The 20412-nt window shown below is 39.8% G+C and overlaps 17 non-coding genes across 17 annotated transcripts; all 17 read left to right on the forward strand.

The window, feature by feature from the left end:
* The first annotated feature begins 779 nt into the window (after positions 1-779).
* On the forward strand, positions 780-973 carry LOC144424858 (U2 spliceosomal RNA). Its single transcript, XR_013477078.1, has one exon. It is a non-coding gene; the product is annotated as a U2 spliceosomal RNA (small nuclear RNA).
* A 975-nt stretch (positions 974-1948) lies between these two features.
* Positions 1949-2142, forward strand: LOC144424790 (U2 spliceosomal RNA). The gene has a single exon (XR_013477010.1). It is a non-coding gene; the product is annotated as a U2 spliceosomal RNA (small nuclear RNA).
* A 975-nt stretch (positions 2143-3117) lies between these two features.
* LOC144424883 (U2 spliceosomal RNA) lies at positions 3118-3311 on the forward strand. The gene has a single exon (XR_013477103.1). It is a non-coding gene; the product is annotated as a U2 spliceosomal RNA (small nuclear RNA).
* Positions 3312-4285: 974 nt separating this feature from the next.
* LOC144424813 (U2 spliceosomal RNA) lies at positions 4286-4479 on the forward strand. The gene has a single exon (XR_013477033.1). It is a non-coding gene; the product is annotated as a U2 spliceosomal RNA (small nuclear RNA).
* Positions 4480-5454: 975 nt separating this feature from the next.
* On the forward strand, positions 5455-5648 carry LOC144424791 (U2 spliceosomal RNA). Its single transcript, XR_013477011.1, has one exon. It is a non-coding gene; the product is annotated as a U2 spliceosomal RNA (small nuclear RNA).
* Positions 5649-6623: 975 nt separating this feature from the next.
* On the forward strand, positions 6624-6817 carry LOC144424792 (U2 spliceosomal RNA). Its single transcript, XR_013477012.1, has one exon. It is a non-coding gene; the product is annotated as a U2 spliceosomal RNA (small nuclear RNA).
* Positions 6818-7792: 975 nt separating this feature from the next.
* Positions 7793-7986, forward strand: LOC144424793 (U2 spliceosomal RNA). Its single transcript, XR_013477013.1, has one exon. It is a non-coding gene; the product is annotated as a U2 spliceosomal RNA (small nuclear RNA).
* A 975-nt stretch (positions 7987-8961) lies between these two features.
* On the forward strand, positions 8962-9155 carry LOC144424877 (U2 spliceosomal RNA). The gene has a single exon (XR_013477097.1). It is a non-coding gene; the product is annotated as a U2 spliceosomal RNA (small nuclear RNA).
* Positions 9156-10130: 975 nt separating this feature from the next.
* LOC144424878 (U2 spliceosomal RNA) lies at positions 10131-10324 on the forward strand. Its single transcript, XR_013477098.1, has one exon. It is a non-coding gene; the product is annotated as a U2 spliceosomal RNA (small nuclear RNA).
* A 975-nt stretch (positions 10325-11299) lies between these two features.
* LOC144424794 (U2 spliceosomal RNA) lies at positions 11300-11493 on the forward strand. The gene has a single exon (XR_013477014.1). It is a non-coding gene; the product is annotated as a U2 spliceosomal RNA (small nuclear RNA).
* A 975-nt stretch (positions 11494-12468) lies between these two features.
* On the forward strand, positions 12469-12662 carry LOC144424662 (U2 spliceosomal RNA). The gene has a single exon (XR_013476883.1). It is a non-coding gene; the product is annotated as a U2 spliceosomal RNA (small nuclear RNA).
* A 975-nt stretch (positions 12663-13637) lies between these two features.
* Positions 13638-13831, forward strand: LOC144424795 (U2 spliceosomal RNA). Its single transcript, XR_013477015.1, has one exon. It is a non-coding gene; the product is annotated as a U2 spliceosomal RNA (small nuclear RNA).
* A 975-nt stretch (positions 13832-14806) lies between these two features.
* Positions 14807-15000, forward strand: LOC144424796 (U2 spliceosomal RNA). Its single transcript, XR_013477016.1, has one exon. It is a non-coding gene; the product is annotated as a U2 spliceosomal RNA (small nuclear RNA).
* Positions 15001-15975: 975 nt separating this feature from the next.
* LOC144424835 (U2 spliceosomal RNA) lies at positions 15976-16169 on the forward strand. The gene has a single exon (XR_013477055.1). It is a non-coding gene; the product is annotated as a U2 spliceosomal RNA (small nuclear RNA).
* Positions 16170-17144: 975 nt separating this feature from the next.
* Positions 17145-17338, forward strand: LOC144424797 (U2 spliceosomal RNA). The gene has a single exon (XR_013477017.1). It is a non-coding gene; the product is annotated as a U2 spliceosomal RNA (small nuclear RNA).
* Positions 17339-18313: 975 nt separating this feature from the next.
* On the forward strand, positions 18314-18507 carry LOC144424799 (U2 spliceosomal RNA). The gene has a single exon (XR_013477019.1). It is a non-coding gene; the product is annotated as a U2 spliceosomal RNA (small nuclear RNA).
* Positions 18508-19482: 975 nt separating this feature from the next.
* LOC144424836 (U2 spliceosomal RNA) lies at positions 19483-19676 on the forward strand. The gene has a single exon (XR_013477056.1). It is a non-coding gene; the product is annotated as a U2 spliceosomal RNA (small nuclear RNA).
* The last annotated feature ends 736 nt before the right edge of the window (positions 19677-20412 follow it).

The following is a 20412-nucleotide window of genomic DNA, read 5'->3' on the forward strand; positions in this document are numbered from 1 at the left end:
AAATGGAAGTTAGATGGGCATTGTGATGTCACAGAGCAGAGACTGCAATTAAAATGTATTTGGTTACAGGCAAAGAGAATCTGGAATTTCTTTAACCGGTTAACTGCAGCGTGACGTTTGACGTAATATTTATTGTTTTAGCTTATTACGTCGCAATGGTTACAAATTAATTTCGAGTGATTTATCCTGGTATCTCTCAAAATTATTGACGAATCTAGATCGTTTTGTGATCCCTTGCTGCAAGAGATATGCAGCGTGCTTTGGACATATGGAAGTATTTTCGTGAAACAGTTTCCGTTATTCAATGTCACTTATGTGACAAATTTACAGTGCCCAGTGTGCAAATTCTTCTTTGAGATATCATACGGAAAAACAGCATCAACTGCGCCACATGGAATAGACAATTTACGCTTTTACCGAAAACTGATTATGAATTTATCATTGTCCAAATTTCATAATCAGCAATCTTGGTACTTCAATTATTTTTCACCTCTATTGGGTCTCTACAAATACAGTTAGTGATATTCTTTTAAATGAAACGCTACAGGAGATAAATTTGCGAAGACGTAATCATTTCTGACAAAATTGTACATTATAAAGATGATTTGTACCTGAGATGTCAGTCAACGGTTAAAATAAATCGTAACCTTCAACCATCCAGAATGGGTCCACCATTCCCAGCCCCACTAATTAGTATTGTAAGTGGAAACTTAATCACCGTCACCGGAACCGTTTTCATAAATTCCCAATACATTATTGCGTGAAAACACCGACCATTTATCGCTTCTTCGGCCTATTGGCTAAGATCAAGTGTAGTAACTGTTCTATTCAGATTAATACCTGAGTCGTGGGGTACTCCCCCACTCTTGTATTAATTTGATTTTTGCGACGACGAGAGCGAGGGTTCGGCTTGCCACTCCGCTCTCACCGGTCGGCTTGGCGTTGCACTACAGCCTTGACTGGCCCGTCACTTTCCTATTCGGAAAGTTACGATTTATATAATGTTTGTCATGTTTCTCCTACTACTTTGTAAGGCAAAGCGAGTACTCACTCTCGTTCCGTGTCTTTTGGAATGGGCGCGGAGCGTCAGGCACGAAGACAGCTGCAAATCTTCCATACTGCTTCCACCGGAGTAACTTCGGAACGCACAACAATTTCACGAATTCTTTAAATGGAAGTTAGATGGGCATTGTGATGTCACAGAGCAGAGACTGCAATTAAAATGTATTTGGTTACAGGCGAAGAGAATCTGGAATTTCTTTAACCGGTTAACTGCAGCGTGACGTTTGACGTAATATTTATTGTTTTAGCTTATTACGTCGCAATGGTTACGAATTAATTTCGAGTGATTTATCCTGGTATCTCTCAAAATTATTGACGAATCTAGATCGTTTTGTGATCCCTTGCTGCAAGAGATATGCAGCGTGCTTTGGACATATGGAAGTATTTTCGTGAAACAGTTTCCGTTATTCAATGTCACTTATGTGACAAATTTACAGTGCCTAGTGTGCAAATTCTTCTTTGAGATATCATACGGAAAAACAGCATCAACTGCGCCACATGGAATAGACAATTTACGCTTTTACCGAAAACTGATTATGAATTTATCATTGTCCAATTTTCATAATCAGCAATCTTGGTACTTCAATTATTTTTCACCTCTATTGGGTCTCTACAAATACAGTTAGTGATATTCTTTTAAATGAAACGCTACAGGAGATAAATTTGCGAAGACGTAATCATTTCTGACAAAATTGTACATTATAAAGATGATTTGTACCTGAGATGTCAGTCAACGGTTAAAATAAATCGTAACCTTCAACCATCCAGAATGGGTCCACCATTCCCAGCCCCACTAATTAGTATTGTAAGTGGAAACTTAATCACCGTCACCGGAACCGTTTTCATAAATTCCCAATACATTATTGCGTGAAAACACCGACCATTTATCGCTTCTTCGGCCTATTGGCTAAGATCAAGTGTAGTAACTGTTCTATTCAGATTAATACCTGAATCGTGGGGTACTCCCCCACTCTTGTATTAATTTGATTTTTGCGACGACGAGAGCGAGGGTTCGGCTTGCCACTCCGCTCTCACCGGTCGGCTTGGCGTTGCACTACAGCCTTGACTGGCCCGTCACTTTCCTATTCGGAAAGTTACGATTTATATAATGTTTGTCATGTTTCTCCTACTACTTTGTAAGGCAAAGCGAGTACTCACCCTCGTTCCGTGTCTTTTGGAATGGGCGCGGAGCGTCAGGCACGAAGACAGCTGCAAATCTTCCATACTGCTTCCACCGGAGTAACTTCGGAACGCACAACAATTTCACGAATTCTTTAAATGGAAGTTAGATGGGCATTGTGATGTCACAGAGCAGAGACTGCAATTAAAATGTATTTGGTTACAGGCGAAGAGAATCTGGAATTTCTTTAACCGGTTAACTGCAGCGTGACGTTTGACGTAATATTTATTGTTTTAGCTTATTACGTCGCAATGGTTACAAATTAATTTCGAGTGATTTATCCTGGTATCTCTCAAAATTATTGACGAATTTAGATCGTTTTGTGATCCCTTGCTGCAAGAGATATGCAGCGTGCTTTGGACATTTGGAAGTATTTTCGTGAAACAGTTTCCGTTATTCAATGTCACTTATGTGACAAATTTACAGTGCCCAGTGTGCAAATTCTTCTTTGAGATATCATACGGAAAAACAGCATCAACTGCGCCACATGGAATAGACAATTTACGCTTTTACCGAAAACTGATTATGAATTTATCATTGTCCAATTTTCATAATCAGCAATCTTGGTACTTCAATTATTTTTTACCTCTATTGGGTCTCTACAAATACAGTTAGTGATATTCTTTTAAATGAAACGCTACAGGAGATAAATTTGCGAAGACGTAATCATTTCTGACAAAATTGTACATTATAAAGATGATTTGTTCCTGAGATGTCAGTCAACGGTTAAAATAAATCGTAACCTTCAACCATCCAGAATGGGTCCACCATTCCCAGCCCCACTAATTAGTATTGTAAGTGGAAACTTAATCACCGTCACCGGAACCGTTTTCATAAATTCCCAATACATTATTGCGTGAAAACACCGACCATTTATCGCTTCTTCGGCCTATTGGCTAAGATCAAGTGTAGTAACTGTTCTATTCAGATTAATACCTGAATCGTGGGGTACTCCCCCCATCTTGTATTAATTTGATTTTTGCGACGACGAGAGCGAGGGTTCGGCTTGCCACTCCGCTCTCACCGGTCGGCTTGGCGTTGCACTACAGCCTTGACTGGCCCGTCACTTTCCTATTCGGAAAGTTACGATTTATATAATGTTTGTCATGTTTCTCCTACTACTTTGTAAGGCAAAGCGAGTACTCACCCTCGTTCCGTGTCTTTTGGAATGGGCGCGGAGCGTCAGGCACGAAGACAGCTGCAAATCTTTCATACTGCTTCCACCGGAGTAACTTCGGAACGAAAAGAATTTCACGAATTCTTTAAATGGAAGTTAGATGGGCATTGTGATGTCACAGAGCAGAGACTGCAATTAAAATGTATTTGGTTACAGGCGAAGAGAATCTGGAATTTCTTTAACCGGTTAACTGCAGCGTGACGTTTGACGTAATATTTATTGTTTTAGCTTATTACGTCGCAATGGTTACAAATTAATTTCGAGTGATTTATCCTGGTATCTCTCAAAATTATTGACGAATCTAGATCGTTTTGTGATCCCTTGCTGCAAGAGATATGCAGCGTGCTTTGGACATATGGAAGTATTTTCGTGAAACAGTTTCCGTTATTCAATGTCACTTATGTGACAAATTTACAGTGCCCAGTGTGCAAATTCTTCTTTGAGATATCATACGGAAAAACAGCATCAACTGCGCCACATGGAATAGACAATTTACGCTTTTACCGAAAACTGATTATGAATTTATCATTGTCCAATTTTCATAATCAGCAATCTTGGTACTTCAATTATTTTTCCCCTCTATTGGGTCTCTACAAATACAGTTAGTGATATTCTTTTAAATGAAACGCTACAGGAGATAAATTTGCGAAGACGTAATCATTTCTGACAAAATTGTACATTATAAAGATGATTTGTACCTGAGATGTCAGTCAACGGTTAAAATAAATCGTAACCTTCAACCATCCAGAATGGGTCCACCATTCCCAGCCCCACTAATTAGTATTGTAAGTGGAAACTTAATCACCGTCACCGGAACCGTTTTCATAAATTCCCAATACATTATTGCGTGAAAACACCGACCATTTATTGCTTCTTCGGCCTATTGGCTAAGATCAAGTGTAGTAACTGTTCTATTCAGATTAATACCTGAATCGTGGGGTACTCCCCCACTCTTGTATTAATTTGATTTTTGCGACGACGAGAGCGAGGGTTCGGCTTGCCACTCCGCTCTCACCGGTCGGCTTGGCGTTGCACTACAGCCTTGACTGGCCCGTCACTTTCCTATTCGGAAAGTTACGATTTATATAATGTTTGTCATGTTTCTCCTACTACTTTGTAAGGCAAAGCGAGTACTCACCCTCGTTCCGTGTCTTTTGGAATGGGCGCGGAGCGTCAGGCACGAAGACAGCTGCAAATCTTCCATACTGCTTCCACCGGAGTAACTTCGGAACGCACAACAATTTCACGAATTCTTTAAATGGAAGTTAGATGGGCATTGTGATGTCACAGAGCAGAGACTGCAATTAAAATGTATTTGGTTACAGGCGAAGAGAATCTGGAATTTCTTTAACCGGTTAACTGCAGCGTGACGTTTGACGTAATATTTATTGTTTTAGCTTATTACGTCGCAATGGTTACAAATTAATTTCGAGTGATTTATCCTGGTATCTCTCAAAATTATTGACGAATCTAGATCGTTTTGTGATCCCTTGCTGCAAAAGATATGCAGCGTGCTTTGGACATATGGAAGTATTTTCGTGAAACAGTTTCCGTTATTCAATGTCACTTATGTGACAAATTTACAGTGCCCAGTGTGCAAATTCTTCTTTGAGATATCATACGGAAAAACAGCATCAACTGCGCCACATGGAATAGACAATTTACGCTTTTACCGAAAACTGATTATGAATTTATCATTGTCCAATTTTCATAATCAGCAATCTTGGTACTTCAATTATTTTTCACCTCTATTGGGTCTCTACAAATACAGTTAGTGATATTCTTTTAAATGAAACGCTACAGGAGATAAATTTGCGAAGACGTAATCATTTCTGACAAAATTGTACATTATAAAGATGATTTGTACCTCAGATGTCAGTCAACGGTTAAAATAAATCGTAACCTTCAACCATCCAGAATGGGTCCACCATTCCCAGTCCCACTAATTAGTATTGTAAGTGGAAACTTAATCACCGTCACCGGAACCGTTTTCATAAATTCCCAATACATTATTGCGTGAAAACACCGACCATTTATCGCTTCTTCGGCCTATTGGCTAAGATCAAGTGTAGTAACTGTTCTATTCAGATTAATACCTGAATCGTGGGGTACTCCCCCACTCTTGTATTAATTTGATTTTTGCGACGACGAGAGCGAGGGTTCGGCTTGCCACTCCGCTCTCACCGGTCGGCTTGGCGTTGCACTACAGCCTTGACTGGCCCGTCACTTTCCTATTCGGAAAGTTACGATTTATATAATGTTTGTCATGTTTCTCCTACTACTTTGTAAGGCAAAGCGAGTACTCACCCTCGTTCCGTGTCTTTTGGAATGGGCGCGGAGCGTCAGGCACGAAGACAGCTGCAAATCTTCCATACTGCTTCCACCGGAGTAACTTCGGAACGCACAACAATTTCACGAATTCTTTAAATGGAAGTTAGATGGGCATTGTGATGTCACAGAGCAGAGACTGCAATTAAAATGTATTTGGTTACAGGCGAAGAGAATCTGGAATTTCTTTAACCGGTTAACTGCAGCGTGACGTTTGACGTAATATTTATTGTTTTAGCTTATTACGTCGCAATGGTTACAAATTAATTTCGAGTGATTTATCCTGGTATCTCTCAAAATTATTGACGAATCTAGATCGTTTTGTGATCCCTTGCTGCAAGAGATATGCAGCGTGCTTTGGACATATGGAAGTATTTTCGTGAAACAGTTTCCGTTATTCAATGTCACTTATGTGACAAATTTACAGTGCCCAGTGTGCAAATTCTTCTTTGAGATATCATACGGAAAAACGGCATCAACTGCGCCACATGGAATAGACAATTTACGCTTTTACCGAAAACTGATTATGAATTTATCATTGTCCAATTTTCATAATCAGCAATCTTGGTACTTCAATTATTTTTCACCTCTATTGGGTCTCTACAAATACAGTTAGTGATATTCTTTTAAATGAAACGCTACAGGAGATAAATTTGCGAAGACGTAATCATTTCTGACAAAATTGTACATTATAAAGATGATTTGTACCTGAGATGTCAGTCAACGGTTAAAATAAATCGTAACCTTCAACCATCCAGAATGGGTCCACCATTCCCAGCCCCACTAATTAGTATTGTAGATGGAAACTTAATCACCGTCACCGGAACCGTTTTCATAAATTCCCAATACATTATTGCGTGAAAACACCGACCATTTATCGCTTCTTCGGCCTATTGGCTAAGATCAAGTGTAGTAACTGTTCTATTCAGATTAATACCTGAATCGTGGGGTACTCCCCCACTCTTGTATTAATTTGATTTTTGCGACGACGAGAGCGAGGGTTCGGCTTGCCACTCCGCTCTCACCGGTCGGCTTGGCGTTGCACTACAGCCTTGACTGGCCCGTCACTTTCCTATTCGGAAAGTTACGATTTATATAATGTTTGTCATGTTTCTCCTACTACTTTGTAAGGCAAAGCGAGTACTCACCCTCGTTCCGTGTCTTTTGGAATGGGCGCGGAGCGTCAGGCACGAAGACAGCTGCAAATCTTCCATACTGCTTCCACCGGAGTAACTTCGGAACGCACAACAATTTCACGAATTCTTTAAATGGAAGTTAGATGGGCATTGTGATGTCACAGAGCAGAGACTGCAATTAAAATGTATTTGGTTACAGGCGAAGAGAATCTGGAATTTCTTTAACCGGTTAACTGCAGCGTGACGTTTGACGTAATATTTATTGTTTTAGCTTATTACGTCGCAATGGTTACAAATTAATTTTGAGTGATTTATCCTGGTATCTCTCAAAATTATTGACGAATCTAGATCGTTTTGTGATCCCTTGCTGCAAGAGATATGCAGCGTGCTTTGGACATATGGAAGTATTTTCGTGAAACAGTTTCCGTTATTCAATGTCACTTATGTGACAAATTTACAGTGCCCAGTGTGCAAATTCTTCTTTGAGATATCATACGGAAAAACAGCATCAACTGCGCCACATGGAATAGACAATTTACGCTTTTACCGAAAACTGATTATGAATTTATCATTGTCCAATTTTCATAATCAGCAATCTTGGTACTTCAATTATTTTTCACCTCTATTGGGTCTCTACAAATACAGTTAGTGATATTCTTTTAAGTGAAACGCTACAGGAGATAAATTTGCGAAGACGTAATCATTTCTGACAAAATTGTACATTATAAAGATGATTTGTACCTGAGATGTCAGTCAACGGTTAAAATAAATCGTAACCTTCAACCATCCAGAATGGGTCCACCATTCCCAGCCCCACTAATTAGTATTGTAAGTGGAAACTTAATCACCGTCACCGGAACCGTTTTCATAAATTCCCAATACATTATTGCGTGAAAACACCGACCATTTATCGCTTCTTCGGCCTATTGGCTAAGATCAAGTGTAGTAACTGTTCTATTCAGATTAATACCTGAATCGTGGGGTACTCCCCCACTCTTGTATTAATTTGATTTTTGCGACGACGAGAGCGAGGGTTCGGCTTGCCACTCCGCTCTCACCGGTCGGCTTGGCGTTGCACTACAGCCTTGACTGGCCCGTCACTTTCCTATTCGGAAAGTTACGATTTATATAATGTTTGTCATGTTTCTCCTACTACTTTGTAAGGCAAAGCGAGTACTCACCCTCGTTCCGTGTCTTTTGGAATGGGCGCGGAGCGTCAGGCACGAAGACAGCTGCAAATCTTCCATACTGCTTCCACCGGAGTAACTTCGGAACGCACAACAATTTCACGAATTCTTTAAATGGAAGTTAGATGGGCATTGTGATGTCACAGAGCAGAGACTGCAATTAAAATGTATTTGGTTACAGGCGAAGAGAATCTGGAATTTCTTTAACCGGTTAACTGCAGCGTGACGTTTGACGTAATATTTATTGTTTTAGCTTATTACGTCGCAATGGTTACAAATTAATTTCGAGTGATTTATCCTGGTATCTCTCAAAATTATTGACGAATCTAGATCGTTTTGTGATTCCTTGCTGCAAGAGATATGCAGCGTGCTTTGGACATATGGAAGTATTTTCGTGAAACAGTTTCCGTTATTCAATGTCACTTATGTGACAAATTTACAGTGCCCAGTGTGCAAATTCTTCTTTGAGATATCATACGGAAAAACAGCATCAACTGCGCCACATGGAATAGACAATTTACGCTTTTACCGAAAACTGATTATGAATTTATCATTGTCCAATTTTCATAATCAGCAATCTTGGTACTTCAATTATTTTTCACCTCTATTGGGTCTCTACAAATACAGTTAGTGATATTCTTTTAAATGAAACGCTACAGGAGATAAATTTGCGAAGACGTAATCATTTCTGACAAAATTGTACATTATAAAGATGATTTGTACCTGAGATGTCAGTCAACGGTTAAAATAAATCGTAACCTTCAACCATCCAGAATGGGTCCACCATTCCCAGCCCCACTAATTAGTATTGTAAGTGGAAACTTAATCACCGTCACCGGAACCGTTTTCATAAATTCCCAATACATTATTGCGTGAAAACACCGCCCATTTATCGCTTCTTCGGCCTATTGGCTAAAATCAAGTGTAGTAACTGTTCTATTCAGATTAATACCTGAATCGTGGGGTACTCCCCCACTCTTGTATTAATTTGATTTTTGCGACGACGAGAGCGAGGGTTCGGCTTGCCACTCCGCTCTCACCGGTCGGCTTGGCGTTGCACTACAGCCTTGACTGGCCCGTCACTTTCCTATTCGGAAAGTTACGATTTATATAATGTTTGTCATGTTTCTCCTACTACTTTGTAAGGCAAAGCGAGTACTCACCCTCGTTCCGTGTCTTTTGGAATGGGCGCGGAGCGTCAGGCACGAAGACAGCTGCAAATCTTCCATACTGCTTCCACCGGAGTAACTTCGGAACGCACAACAATTTCACGAATTCTTTAAATGGAAGTTAGATGGGCATTGTGATGTCACAGAGCAGAGACTGCAATTAAAATGTATTTGGTTACAGGCGAAGAGAATCTGGAATTTCTTTAACCGGTTAACTGCAGCGTGACGTTTGACGTAATATTTATTGTTTTAGCTTATTACGTCGCAATGGTTACAAATTAATTTCGAGTGATTTATCCTGGTATCTCTCAAAATTATTGACGAATCTAGATCGTTTTGTGATTCCTTGCTGCAAGAGATATGCAGCGTGCTTTGGACATATGGAAGTATTTTCGTGAAACAGTTTCCGTTATTCAATGTCACTTATGTGACAAATTTACAGTGCCCAGTGTGCAAATTCTTCTTTGAGATATCATACGGAAAAACAGCATCAACTGCGCCACATGGAATAGACAATTTACGCTTTTACCGAAAACTGATTATGAATTTATCATTGTCCAATTTTCATAATCAGCAATCTTGGTACTTCAATTATTTTTCACCTCTATTGGGTCTCTACAAATACAGTTAGTGATATTCTTTTAAATGAAACGCTACAGGAGATAAATTTGCGAAGACGTAATCATTTCTGACAAAATTGTACATTATAAAGATGATTTGTACCTGAGATGTCAGTCAACGGTTAAAATAAATCGTAACCTTCAACCATCCAGAATGGGTCCACCATTCCCAGCCCCACTAATTAGTATTGTAAGTGGAAACTTAATCACCGTCACCGGAACCGTTTTCATAAATTCCCAATACATTATTGCGTGAAAACACCGCCCATTTATCGCTTCTTCGGCCTATTGGCTAAAATCAAGTGTAGTAACTGTTCTATTCAGATTAATACCTGAATCGTGGGGTACTCCCCCACTCTTGTATTAATTTGATTTTTGCGACGACGAGAGCGAGGGTTCGGCTTGCCACTCCGCTCTCACCGGTCGGCTTGGCGTTGCACTACAGCCTTGACTGGCCCGTCACTTTCCTATTCGGAAAGTTACGATTTATATAATGTTTGTCATGTTTCTCCTACTACTTTGTAAGGCAAAGCGAGTACTCACCCTCGTTCCGTGTCTTTTGGAATGGGCGCGGAGCGTCAGGCACGAAGACAGCTGCAAATCTTCCATACTGCTTCCACCGGAGTAACTTCGGAACGCACAACAATTTCACGAATTCTTTAAATGGAAGTTAGATGGGCATTGTGATGTCACAGAGCAGAGACTGCAATTAAAATGTATTTGGTTACAGGCGAAGAGAATCTGGAATTTCTTTAACCGGTTAACTGCAGCGTGACGTTTGACGTAATATTTATTGTTTTAGCTTATTACGTCGCAATGGTTACAAATTAATTTCGAGTGATTTATCCTGGTATCTCTCAAAATTATTGACGAATCTAGATCGTTTTGTGATCCCTTGCTGCAAGAGATATGCAGCGTGCTTTGGACATATGGAAGTATTTTCGTGAAACAGTTTCCGTTATTCAATGTCACTTATGTGACAAATTTACAGTGCCCAGTGTGCAAATTCTTCTTTGAGATATCATACGGAAAAACAGCATCAACTGCGCCACATGGAATAGACAATTTACGCTTTTACCGAAAACTGATTATGAATTTATCATTGTCCAATTTTCATAATCAGCAATCTTGGTACTTCAATTATTTTTCACCTCTATTGGGTCTCTACAAATACAGTTAGTGATATTCTTTTAAATGAAACGCTACAGGAGATAAATTTGCGAAGACGTAATCATTTCTGACAAAATTGTACATTATAAAGATGATTTGTACCTGAGATGTCAGTCAACGGTTAAAATAAATCGTAACCTTCAACCATCCAGAATGGGTCCACCATTCCCAGCCCCACTAATTAGTATTGTAAGTGGAAACTTAATCACCGTCACCGGAACCGTTTTCATAAATTCCCAATACATTATTGCGTGAAAACACCGACCATTTATCGCTTCTTCGGCCTATTGGCTAAGATCAAGTGTAGTAACTGTTCTATTCAGATTAATACCTGAATCGTGGGGTACTCCCCCACTCTTGTATTAATTTGATTTTTGCGACGACGAGAGCGAGGGTTCGGCTTGCCACTCCGCTCTCACCGGTCGGCTTGGCGTTGCACTACAGCCTTGACTGGCCCGTCACTTTCCTATTCGGAAAGTTACGATTTATATAATGTTTGTCATGTTTCTCCTACTACTTTGTAAGGCAAAGCGAGTACTCACCCTCGTTCCGTGTCTTTTGGAATGGGCGCGGAGCGTCAGGCACGAAGACAGCTGCAAATCTTCCATACTGCTTCCACCGGAGTAACTTCGGAACGCACAACAATTTCACGAATTCTTTAAATGGAAGTTAGATGGGCATTGTGATGTCACAGAGCAGAGACTGCAATTAAAATGTATTTGGTTACAGGCGAAGAGAATCTGGAATTTCTTTAACCGGTTAACTGCAGCGTGACGTTTGACGTAATATTTATTGTTTTAGCTTATTACGTCGCAATGGTTACAAATTAATTTCGAGTGATTTATCCTGGTATCTCTCAAAATTATTGACGAATCTAGATCGTTTTGTGATCCCTTGCTGCAAGAGATATGCAGCGTGCTTTGGACATATGGAAGTATTTTCGTGAAACAGTTTCCGTTATTCAATGTCACTTATGTGACAAATTTACAGTGCCCAGTGTGCAAATTCTTCTTTGAGATATCATACGGAAAAACAGCATCAACTGCGCCACATGGAATAGACAATTTACGCTTTTACCGAAAACTGATTATGAATTTATCATTGTCCAATTTTCATAATCAGCAATCTTGGTACTTCAATTATTTTTCACCTCTATTGGGTCTCTACAAATACAGTTAGTGATATTCTTTTAAATGAAACGCTACAGGAGATAAATTTGCGAAGACGTAATCATTTCTGACAAAATTGTACATTATAAAGATGATTTGTACCTGAGATGTCAGTCAACGGTTAAAATAAATCGTAACCTTCAACCATCCAGAATGGGTCCACCATTCCCAGCCCCACTAATTAGTATTGTAAGTGGAAACTTAATCACCGTCACCGGAACCGTTTTCATAAATTCCCAATACATTATTGCGTGAAAACACCGACCATTTATCGCTTCTTCGGCCTATTGGCTAAGATCAAGTGTAGTAACTGTTCTATTCAGATTAATACCTGAATCGTGGGGTACTCCCCCACTCTTGTATTAATTTGATTTTTGCGACGACGAGAGCGAGGGTTCGGCTTGCCACTCCGCTCTCACCGGTCGGCTTGGCGTTGCACTACAGCCTTGACTGGCCCGTCATTTTCCTATTCGGAAAGTTACGATTTATATAATGTTTGTCATGTTTCTCCTACTACTTTGTAAGGCAAAGCGAGTACTCACCCTCGTTCCGTGTCTTTTGGAATGGGCGCGGAGCGTCAGGCACGAAGACAGCTGCAAATCTTCCATACTGCTTCCACCGGAGTAACTTCGGAACGCACAACAATTTCACGAATTCTTTAAATGGAAGTTAGATGGGCATTGTGATGTCACAGAGCAGAGACTGCAATTAAAATGTATTTGGTTACAGGCGAAGAGAATCTGGAATTTCTTTAACCGGTTAACTGCAGCGTGACGTTTGACGTAATATTTATTGTTTTAGCTTATTACGTCGCAATGGTTACAAATTAATTTCGAGTGATTTATCCTGGTATCTCTCAAAATTATTGACGAATCTAGATCGTTTTGTGATCCCTTGCTGCAAGAGATATGCAGCGTGCTTTGGACATATGGAAGTATTTTCGTGAAACAGTTTCCGTTATTCAATGTCACTTATGTGACAAATTTACAGTGCCCAGTGTGCAAATTCTTCTTTGAGATATCATACGGAAAAACAGCATCAACTGCGCCACATGGAATAGACAATTTACGCTTTTACCGAAAACTGATTATGAATTTATCATTGTCCAATTTTCATAATCAGCAATCTTGGTACTTCAATTATTTTTCACCTCTATTGGGTCTCTACAAATACAGTTAGTGATATTCTTTTAAATGAAACGCTACAGGAGATAAATTTGCGAAGACGTAATCATTTCTGACAAAATTGTACATTATAAAGATGATTTGTTCCTGAGATGTCAGTCAACGGTTAAAATAAATCGTAACCTTCAACCATCCAGAATGGGTCCACCATTCCCAGCCCCACTAATTAGTATTGTAAGTGGAAACTTAATCACCGTCACCGGAACCGTTTTCATAAATTCCCAATACATTATTGCGTGAAAACACCGACCATTTATCGCTTCTTCGGCCTATTGGCTAAGATCAAGTGTAGTAACTGTTCTATTCAGATTAATACCTGAATCGTGGGGTACTCCCCCACTCTTGTATTAATTTGATTTTTGCGACGACGAGAGCGAGGGTTCGGCTTGCCACTCCGCTCTCACCGGTCGGCTTGGCGTTGCACTACAGCCTTGACTGGCCCGTCACTTTCCTATTCGGAGAGTTACGATTTATATAATGTTTGTCATGTTTCTCCTACTACTTTGTAAGGCAAAGCGAGTACTCACCCTCGTTCCGTGTCTTTTGGAATGGGCGCGGAGCGTCAGGCACGAAGACAGCTGCAAATCTTCCATACTGCTTCCACCGGAGTAACTTCGGAACGCACAACAATTTCACGAATTCTTTAAATGGAAGTTAGATGGGCATTGTGATGTCACAGAGCAGAGACTGCAATTAAAATGTATTTGGTTACAGGCGAAGAGAATCTGGAATTTCTTTAACCGGTTAACTGCAGCGTGACGTTTGACGTAATATTTATTGTTTTAGCTTATTACGTCGCAATGGTTACAAATTAATTTCGAGTGATTTATCCTGGTATCTCTCAAAATTATTGACGAATCTAGATCGTTTTGTGATCCCTTGCTGCAAGAGATATGCAGCGTGCTTTGGACATATGGAAGTATTTTCGTGAAACAGTTTCCGTTATTCAATGTCACTTATGTGACAAATTTACAGTGCCCAGTGTGCAAATTCTTCTTTGAGATATCATACGGAAAAACAGCATCAACTGCGCCACATGGAATAGACAATTTACGCTTTTACCGAAAACTGATTATGAATTTATCATTGTCCAATTTTCATAATCAGCAATCTTGGTACTTCAATTATTTTTCACCTCTATTGGGTCTCTACAAATACAGTTAGTGATATTCTTTTAAATGAAACGCTACAGGAGATAAATTTGCGAAGACGTAATCATTTCTGACAAAATTGTACATTATAAAGATGATTTGTTCCTGAGATGTCAGTCAACGGTTAAAATAAATCGTAACCTTCAACCATCCAGAATGGGTCCACCATTCCCAGCCCCACTAATTAGTATTGTAAGTGGAAACTTAATCACCGTCACCGGAACCGTTTTCATAAATTCCCAATACATTATTGCGTGAAAACACCGACCATTTATCGCTTCTTCGGCCTATTGGCTAAGATCAAGTGTAGTAACTGTTCTATTCAGATTAATACCTGAATCGTGGGGTACTCCCCCACTCTTGTATTAATTTGATTTTTGCGACGACGAGAGCGAGGGTTCGGCTTGCCACTCCGCTCTCACCGGTCGGCTTGGCGTTGCACTACAGCCTTGACTGGCCCGTCACTTTCCTATTCGGAAAGTTACGATTTATATATTGTTTGTCATGTTTCTCCTACTACTTTGTAAGGCAAAGCGAGTACTCACCCTCGTTCCGTGTCTTTTGGAATGGGCGCGGAGCGTCAGGCACGAAGACAGCTGCAAATCTTCCATACTGCTTCCACCGGAGTAACTTCGGAACGCACAACAATTTCACGAATTCTTTAAATGGAAGTTAGATGGGCATTGTGATGTCACAGAGCAGAGACTGCAATTAAAATGTATTTGGTTACAGGCGAAGAGAATCTGGAATTTCTTTAACCGGTTAACTGCAGCGTGACGTTTGACGTAATATTTATTGTTTTAGCTTATTACGTCGCAATGGTTACAAATTAATTTCGAGTGATTTATCCTGGTATCTCTCAAAATTATTGACGAATCTAGATCGTTTTGTGATCCCTTGCTGCAAGAGATATGCAGCGTGCTTTGGACATATGGAAGTATTTTCGTGAAACAGTTTCCGTTATTCAATGTCACTTATGTGACAAATTTACAGTGCCCAGTGTGCAAATTCTTCTTTGAGATATCATACGGAAAAACAGCATCAACTGCGCCACATGGAATAGACAATTTACGCTTTTACCGAAAACTGATTATGAATTTATCATTGTCCAAATTTCATAATCAGCAATCTTGGTACTTCAATTATTTTTCACCTCTATTGGGTCTTTACAAATACAGTTAGTGATATTCTTTTAAATGAAACGCTACAGGAGATAAATTTGCGAAGACGTAATCATTTCTGACAAAATTGTACATTATAAAGATGATTTGTACCTGAGATGTCAGTCAACGGTTAAAATAAATCGTAACCTTCAACCATCCAGAATGGGTCCACCATTCCCAGCCCCACTAATTAGTATTGTAAGTGGAAACTTAATCACCGTCACCGGAACCGTTTTCATAAATTCCCAATACATTATTGCGTGAAAACACCGACCATTTATTGCTTCTTCAGCCTATTGGCTAAGATCAAGTGTAGTAACTGTTCTATTCAGATTAATACCTGAATCGTGGGGTACTCCCCCACTCTTGTATTAATTTGATTTTTGCGACGACGAGAGCGAGGGTTCGGCTTGCCACTCCGCTCTCACCGGTCGGCTTGGCGTTGCACTACAGCCTTGACTGGCCCGTCACTTTCCTATTCGGAAAGTTACGATTTATATAATGTTTGTCATGTTTCTCCTACTACTTTGTAAGGCAAAGCGAGTACTCACCCTCGTTCCGTGTCTTTTGGAATGGGCGCGGAGCGTCAGGCACGAAGACAGCTGCAAATCTTCCATACTGCTTCCACCGGAGTAACTTCGGAACGCACAACAATTTCACGAATTCTTTAAATGGAAGTTAGATGGGCATTGTGATGTCACAGAGCAGAGACTGCAATTAAAATGTATTTGGTTACAGGCGAAGAGAATCTGGAATTTCTTTAACCGGTTAACTGCAGCGTGACGTTTGACGTAATATTTATTGTTTTAGCTTATTACGTCGCAATGGTTACAAATTAATTTCGAGTGATTTATCCTGGTATCTCTCAAAATTATTGACGAATCTAGATCGTTTTGTGATCCCTTGCTGCAAGAGATATGCAGCGTGCTTTGGACATATGGAAGTATTTTCGTGAAACAGTTTCCGTTATTCAATGTCACTTATGTGACAAATTTACAGTGCCCAGTGTGCAAATTCTTCTTTGAGATATCATACGGAAAAACAGCATCAACTGCGCCACATGGAATAGACAATTTACGCTTTTACCGAAAACTGATTATGAATTTATCATTGTCCAATTTTCATAATCAGCAATCTTGGTACTTCAATTATTTTTCACCTCTATTGGGTCTCTACAAATACAGTTAGTGATATTCTTTTAAATGAAACGCTACAGGAGATAAATTTGCGAAGACGTAATCATTTCTGACAAAATTGTACATTATAAAGATGATTTGTACCTGAGATGTCAGTCAACGGTTAAAATAAATCGTAACCTTCAACCATCCAGAATGGGTCCACCATTCCCAGCCCCACTAATTAGTATTGTAAGTGGAAACTTAATCACCGTCACCGGAACCGTTTTCATAAATTCCCAATACATTATTGCGTGAAAACACCGACCATTTATCGCTTCTTCGGCCTATTGGCTAAGATCAAGTGTAGTAACTGTTCTATTCAGATTAATACCTGAATCGTGGGGTACTCCCCCACTCTTGTATTAATTTGATTTTTGCGACGACGAGAGCGAGGGTTCGGCTTGCCACTCCGCTCTCACCGGTCGGCTTGGCGTTGCACTACAGCCTTGACTGGCCCGTCACTTTCCTATTCGGAGAGTTACGATTTATATAATGTTTGTCATGTTTCTCCTACTACTTTGTAAGGCAAAGCGAGTACTCACCCTCGTTCCGTGTCTTTTGGAATGGGCGCGGAGCGTCAGGCACGAAGACAGCTGCAAATCTTCCATACTGCTTCCACCGGAGTAACTTCGGAACGCACAACAATTTCACGAATTCTTTAAATGGAAGTTAGATGGGCATTGTGATGTCACAGAGCAGAGACTGCAATTAAAATGTATTTGGTTACAGGCGAAGAGAATCTGGAATTTCTTTAACCGGTTAACTGCAGCGTGACGTTTGACGTAATATTTATTGTTTTAGCTTATTACGTCGCAATGGTTACAAATTAATTTCGAGTGATTTATCCTGGTATCTCTCAAAATTATTGACGAATCTAGATCGTTTTGTGATCCCTTGCTGCAAGAGATATGCAGCGTGCTTTGGACATATGGAAGTATTTTCGTGAAACAGTTTCCGTTATTCAATGTCACTTATGTGACAAATTTACAGTGCCCAGTGTGCAAATTCTTCTTTGAGATATCATACGGAAAAACAGCATCAACTGCGCCACATGGAATAGACAATTTACGCTTTTACCGAAAACTGATTATGAATTTATCATTGTCCAATTTTCATAATCAGCAATCTTGGTACTTCAATTATTTTTCACCTCTATTGGGTCTCTACAAATACAGTTAGTGATATTCTTTTAAATGAAACGCTACAGGAGATAAATTTGCGAAGACGTAATCATTTCTGACAAAATTGTACATTATAAAGATGATTTGTTCCTGAGATGTCAGTCAACGGTTAAAATAAATCGTAACCTTCAACCATCCAGAATGGGTCCACCATTCCCAGCCCCACTAATTAGTATTGTAAGTGGAAACTTAATCACCGTCACCGGAACCGTTTTCATAAATTCCCAATACATTATTGCGTGAAAACACCGACCATTTATCGCTTCTTCGGCCTATTGGCTAAGATCAAGTGTAGTAACTGTTCTATTCAGATTAATACCTGAATCGTGGGGTACTCCCCCACTCTTGTATTAATTTGATTTTTGCGACGACGAGAGCGAGGGTTCGGCTTGCCACTCCGCTCTCACCGGTCGGCTTGGCGTTGCACTACAGCCTTGACTGGCCCGTCACTTTCCTATTCGGAAAGTTACGATTTATATAATGTTTGTCATGTTTCTCCTACTACTTTGTAAGGCAAAGCGAGTACTCACCCTCGTTCCGTGTCTTTTGGAATGGGCGCGGAGCGTCAGGCACGAAGACAGCTGCAAATCTTCCATACTGCTTCCACCGGAGTAACTTCGGAACGCACAACAATTTCACGAATTCTTTAAATGGAAGTTAGATGGGCATTGTGATGTCACAGAGCAGAGACTGCAATTAAAATGTATTTGGTTACAGGCGAAGAGAATCTGGAATTTCTTTAACCGGTTAACTGCAGCGTGACGTTTGACGTAATATTTATTGTTTTAGCTTATTACGTCGCAATGGTTACAAATTAATTTCGAGTGATTTATCCTGGTATCTCTCAAAATTATTGACGAATCTAGATCGTTTTGTGATCCCTTGCTGCAAGAGATATGCAGCGTGCTTTGGACATATGGAAGTATTTTCGTGAAACAGTTTCCGTTATTCAATGTCACTTATGTGACAAATTTACAGTGCCCAGTGTGCAAATTCTTCTTTGAGATATCATACGGAAAAACAGCATCAACTGCGCCACATGGAATAGACAATTTACGCTTTTACCGAAAACTGATTATGAATTTATCATTGTCCAAATTTCATAATCAGCAATCTTGGTACTTCAATTATTTTTCACCTCTATTGGGTCTTTACAAATACAGTTAGTGATATTCTTTTAAATGAAACGCTACAGGAGATAAATTTGCGAAGACGTAATCATTTCTGACAAAATTGTACATTATAAAGATGATTTGTACCTGAGATGTCAGTCAACGGTTAAAATAAATCGTAACCTTCAACCATCCAGAATGGGTCCACCATTCCCAGCCCCACTAATTAGTATTGTAAGTGGAAACTTAATCACCGTCACCGGAACCGTTTTCATAAATTCCCAATACATTATTGCGTGAAAACACCGACCATTTATTGCTTCTTCAGCCTATTGGCTAAGATCAAGTGTAGTAACTGTTCTATTCAGATTAATACCTGAATCGTGGGGTACTCCCCCACTCTTGTATTAATTTGATTTTTGCGACGACGAGAGCGAGGGTTCGGCTTGCCACTCCGCTCTCACCGGTCGGCTTGGCGTTGCACTACAGCCTTGACTGGCCCGTCACTTTCCTATTCGGAAAGTTACGATTTATATAATGTTTGTCATGTTTCTCCTACTACTTTGTAAGGCAAAGCGAGTACTCACCCTCGTTCCGTGTCTTTTGGAATGGGCGCGGAGCGTCAGGCACGAAGACAGCTGCAAATCTTCCATACTGCTTCCACCGGAGTAACTTCGGAACGCACAACAATTTCACGAATTCTTTAAATGGAAGTTAGATGGGCATTGTGATGTCACAGAGCAGAGACTGCAATTAAAATGTATTTGGTTACAGGCGAAGAGAATCTGGAATTTCTTTAACCAGTTAACTGCAGCGTGACGTTTGACGTAATATTTATTGTTTTAGCTTATTACGTCGCAATGGTTACAAATTAATTTCGAGTGATTTATCCTGGTATCTCTCAAAATTATTGACGAATCTAGATCGTTTTGTGATCCCTTGCTGCAAGAGATATGCAGCGTGCTTTGGACATATGGAAGTATTTTCGTGAAACAGTTTCCGTTATTCAATGTCACTTATGTGACAAATTTACAGTGCCCAGTGTGCAAATTCTTCTTTGAGATATCATACGGAAAAACAGCATCAACTGCGCCACATGGAATAGACAATTTACGCTTTTACCGAAAACTGATTATGAATTTATCATTGTCCAATTTTCATAATCAGCAATCTTGGTACTTCAATTATTTTTCACCTCTATTGGGTCTCTACAAATACAGTTAGTGATATTCTTTTAAATGAAAC

The sequence above is a fragment of the Styela clava genome, chromosome 6, assembly GCF_964204865.1.
Source record: "Styela clava chromosome 6, kaStyClav1.hap1.2, whole genome shotgun sequence".
Lineage (NCBI taxonomy): Eukaryota > Metazoa > Chordata > Ascidiacea > Stolidobranchia > Styelidae > Styela > Styela clava.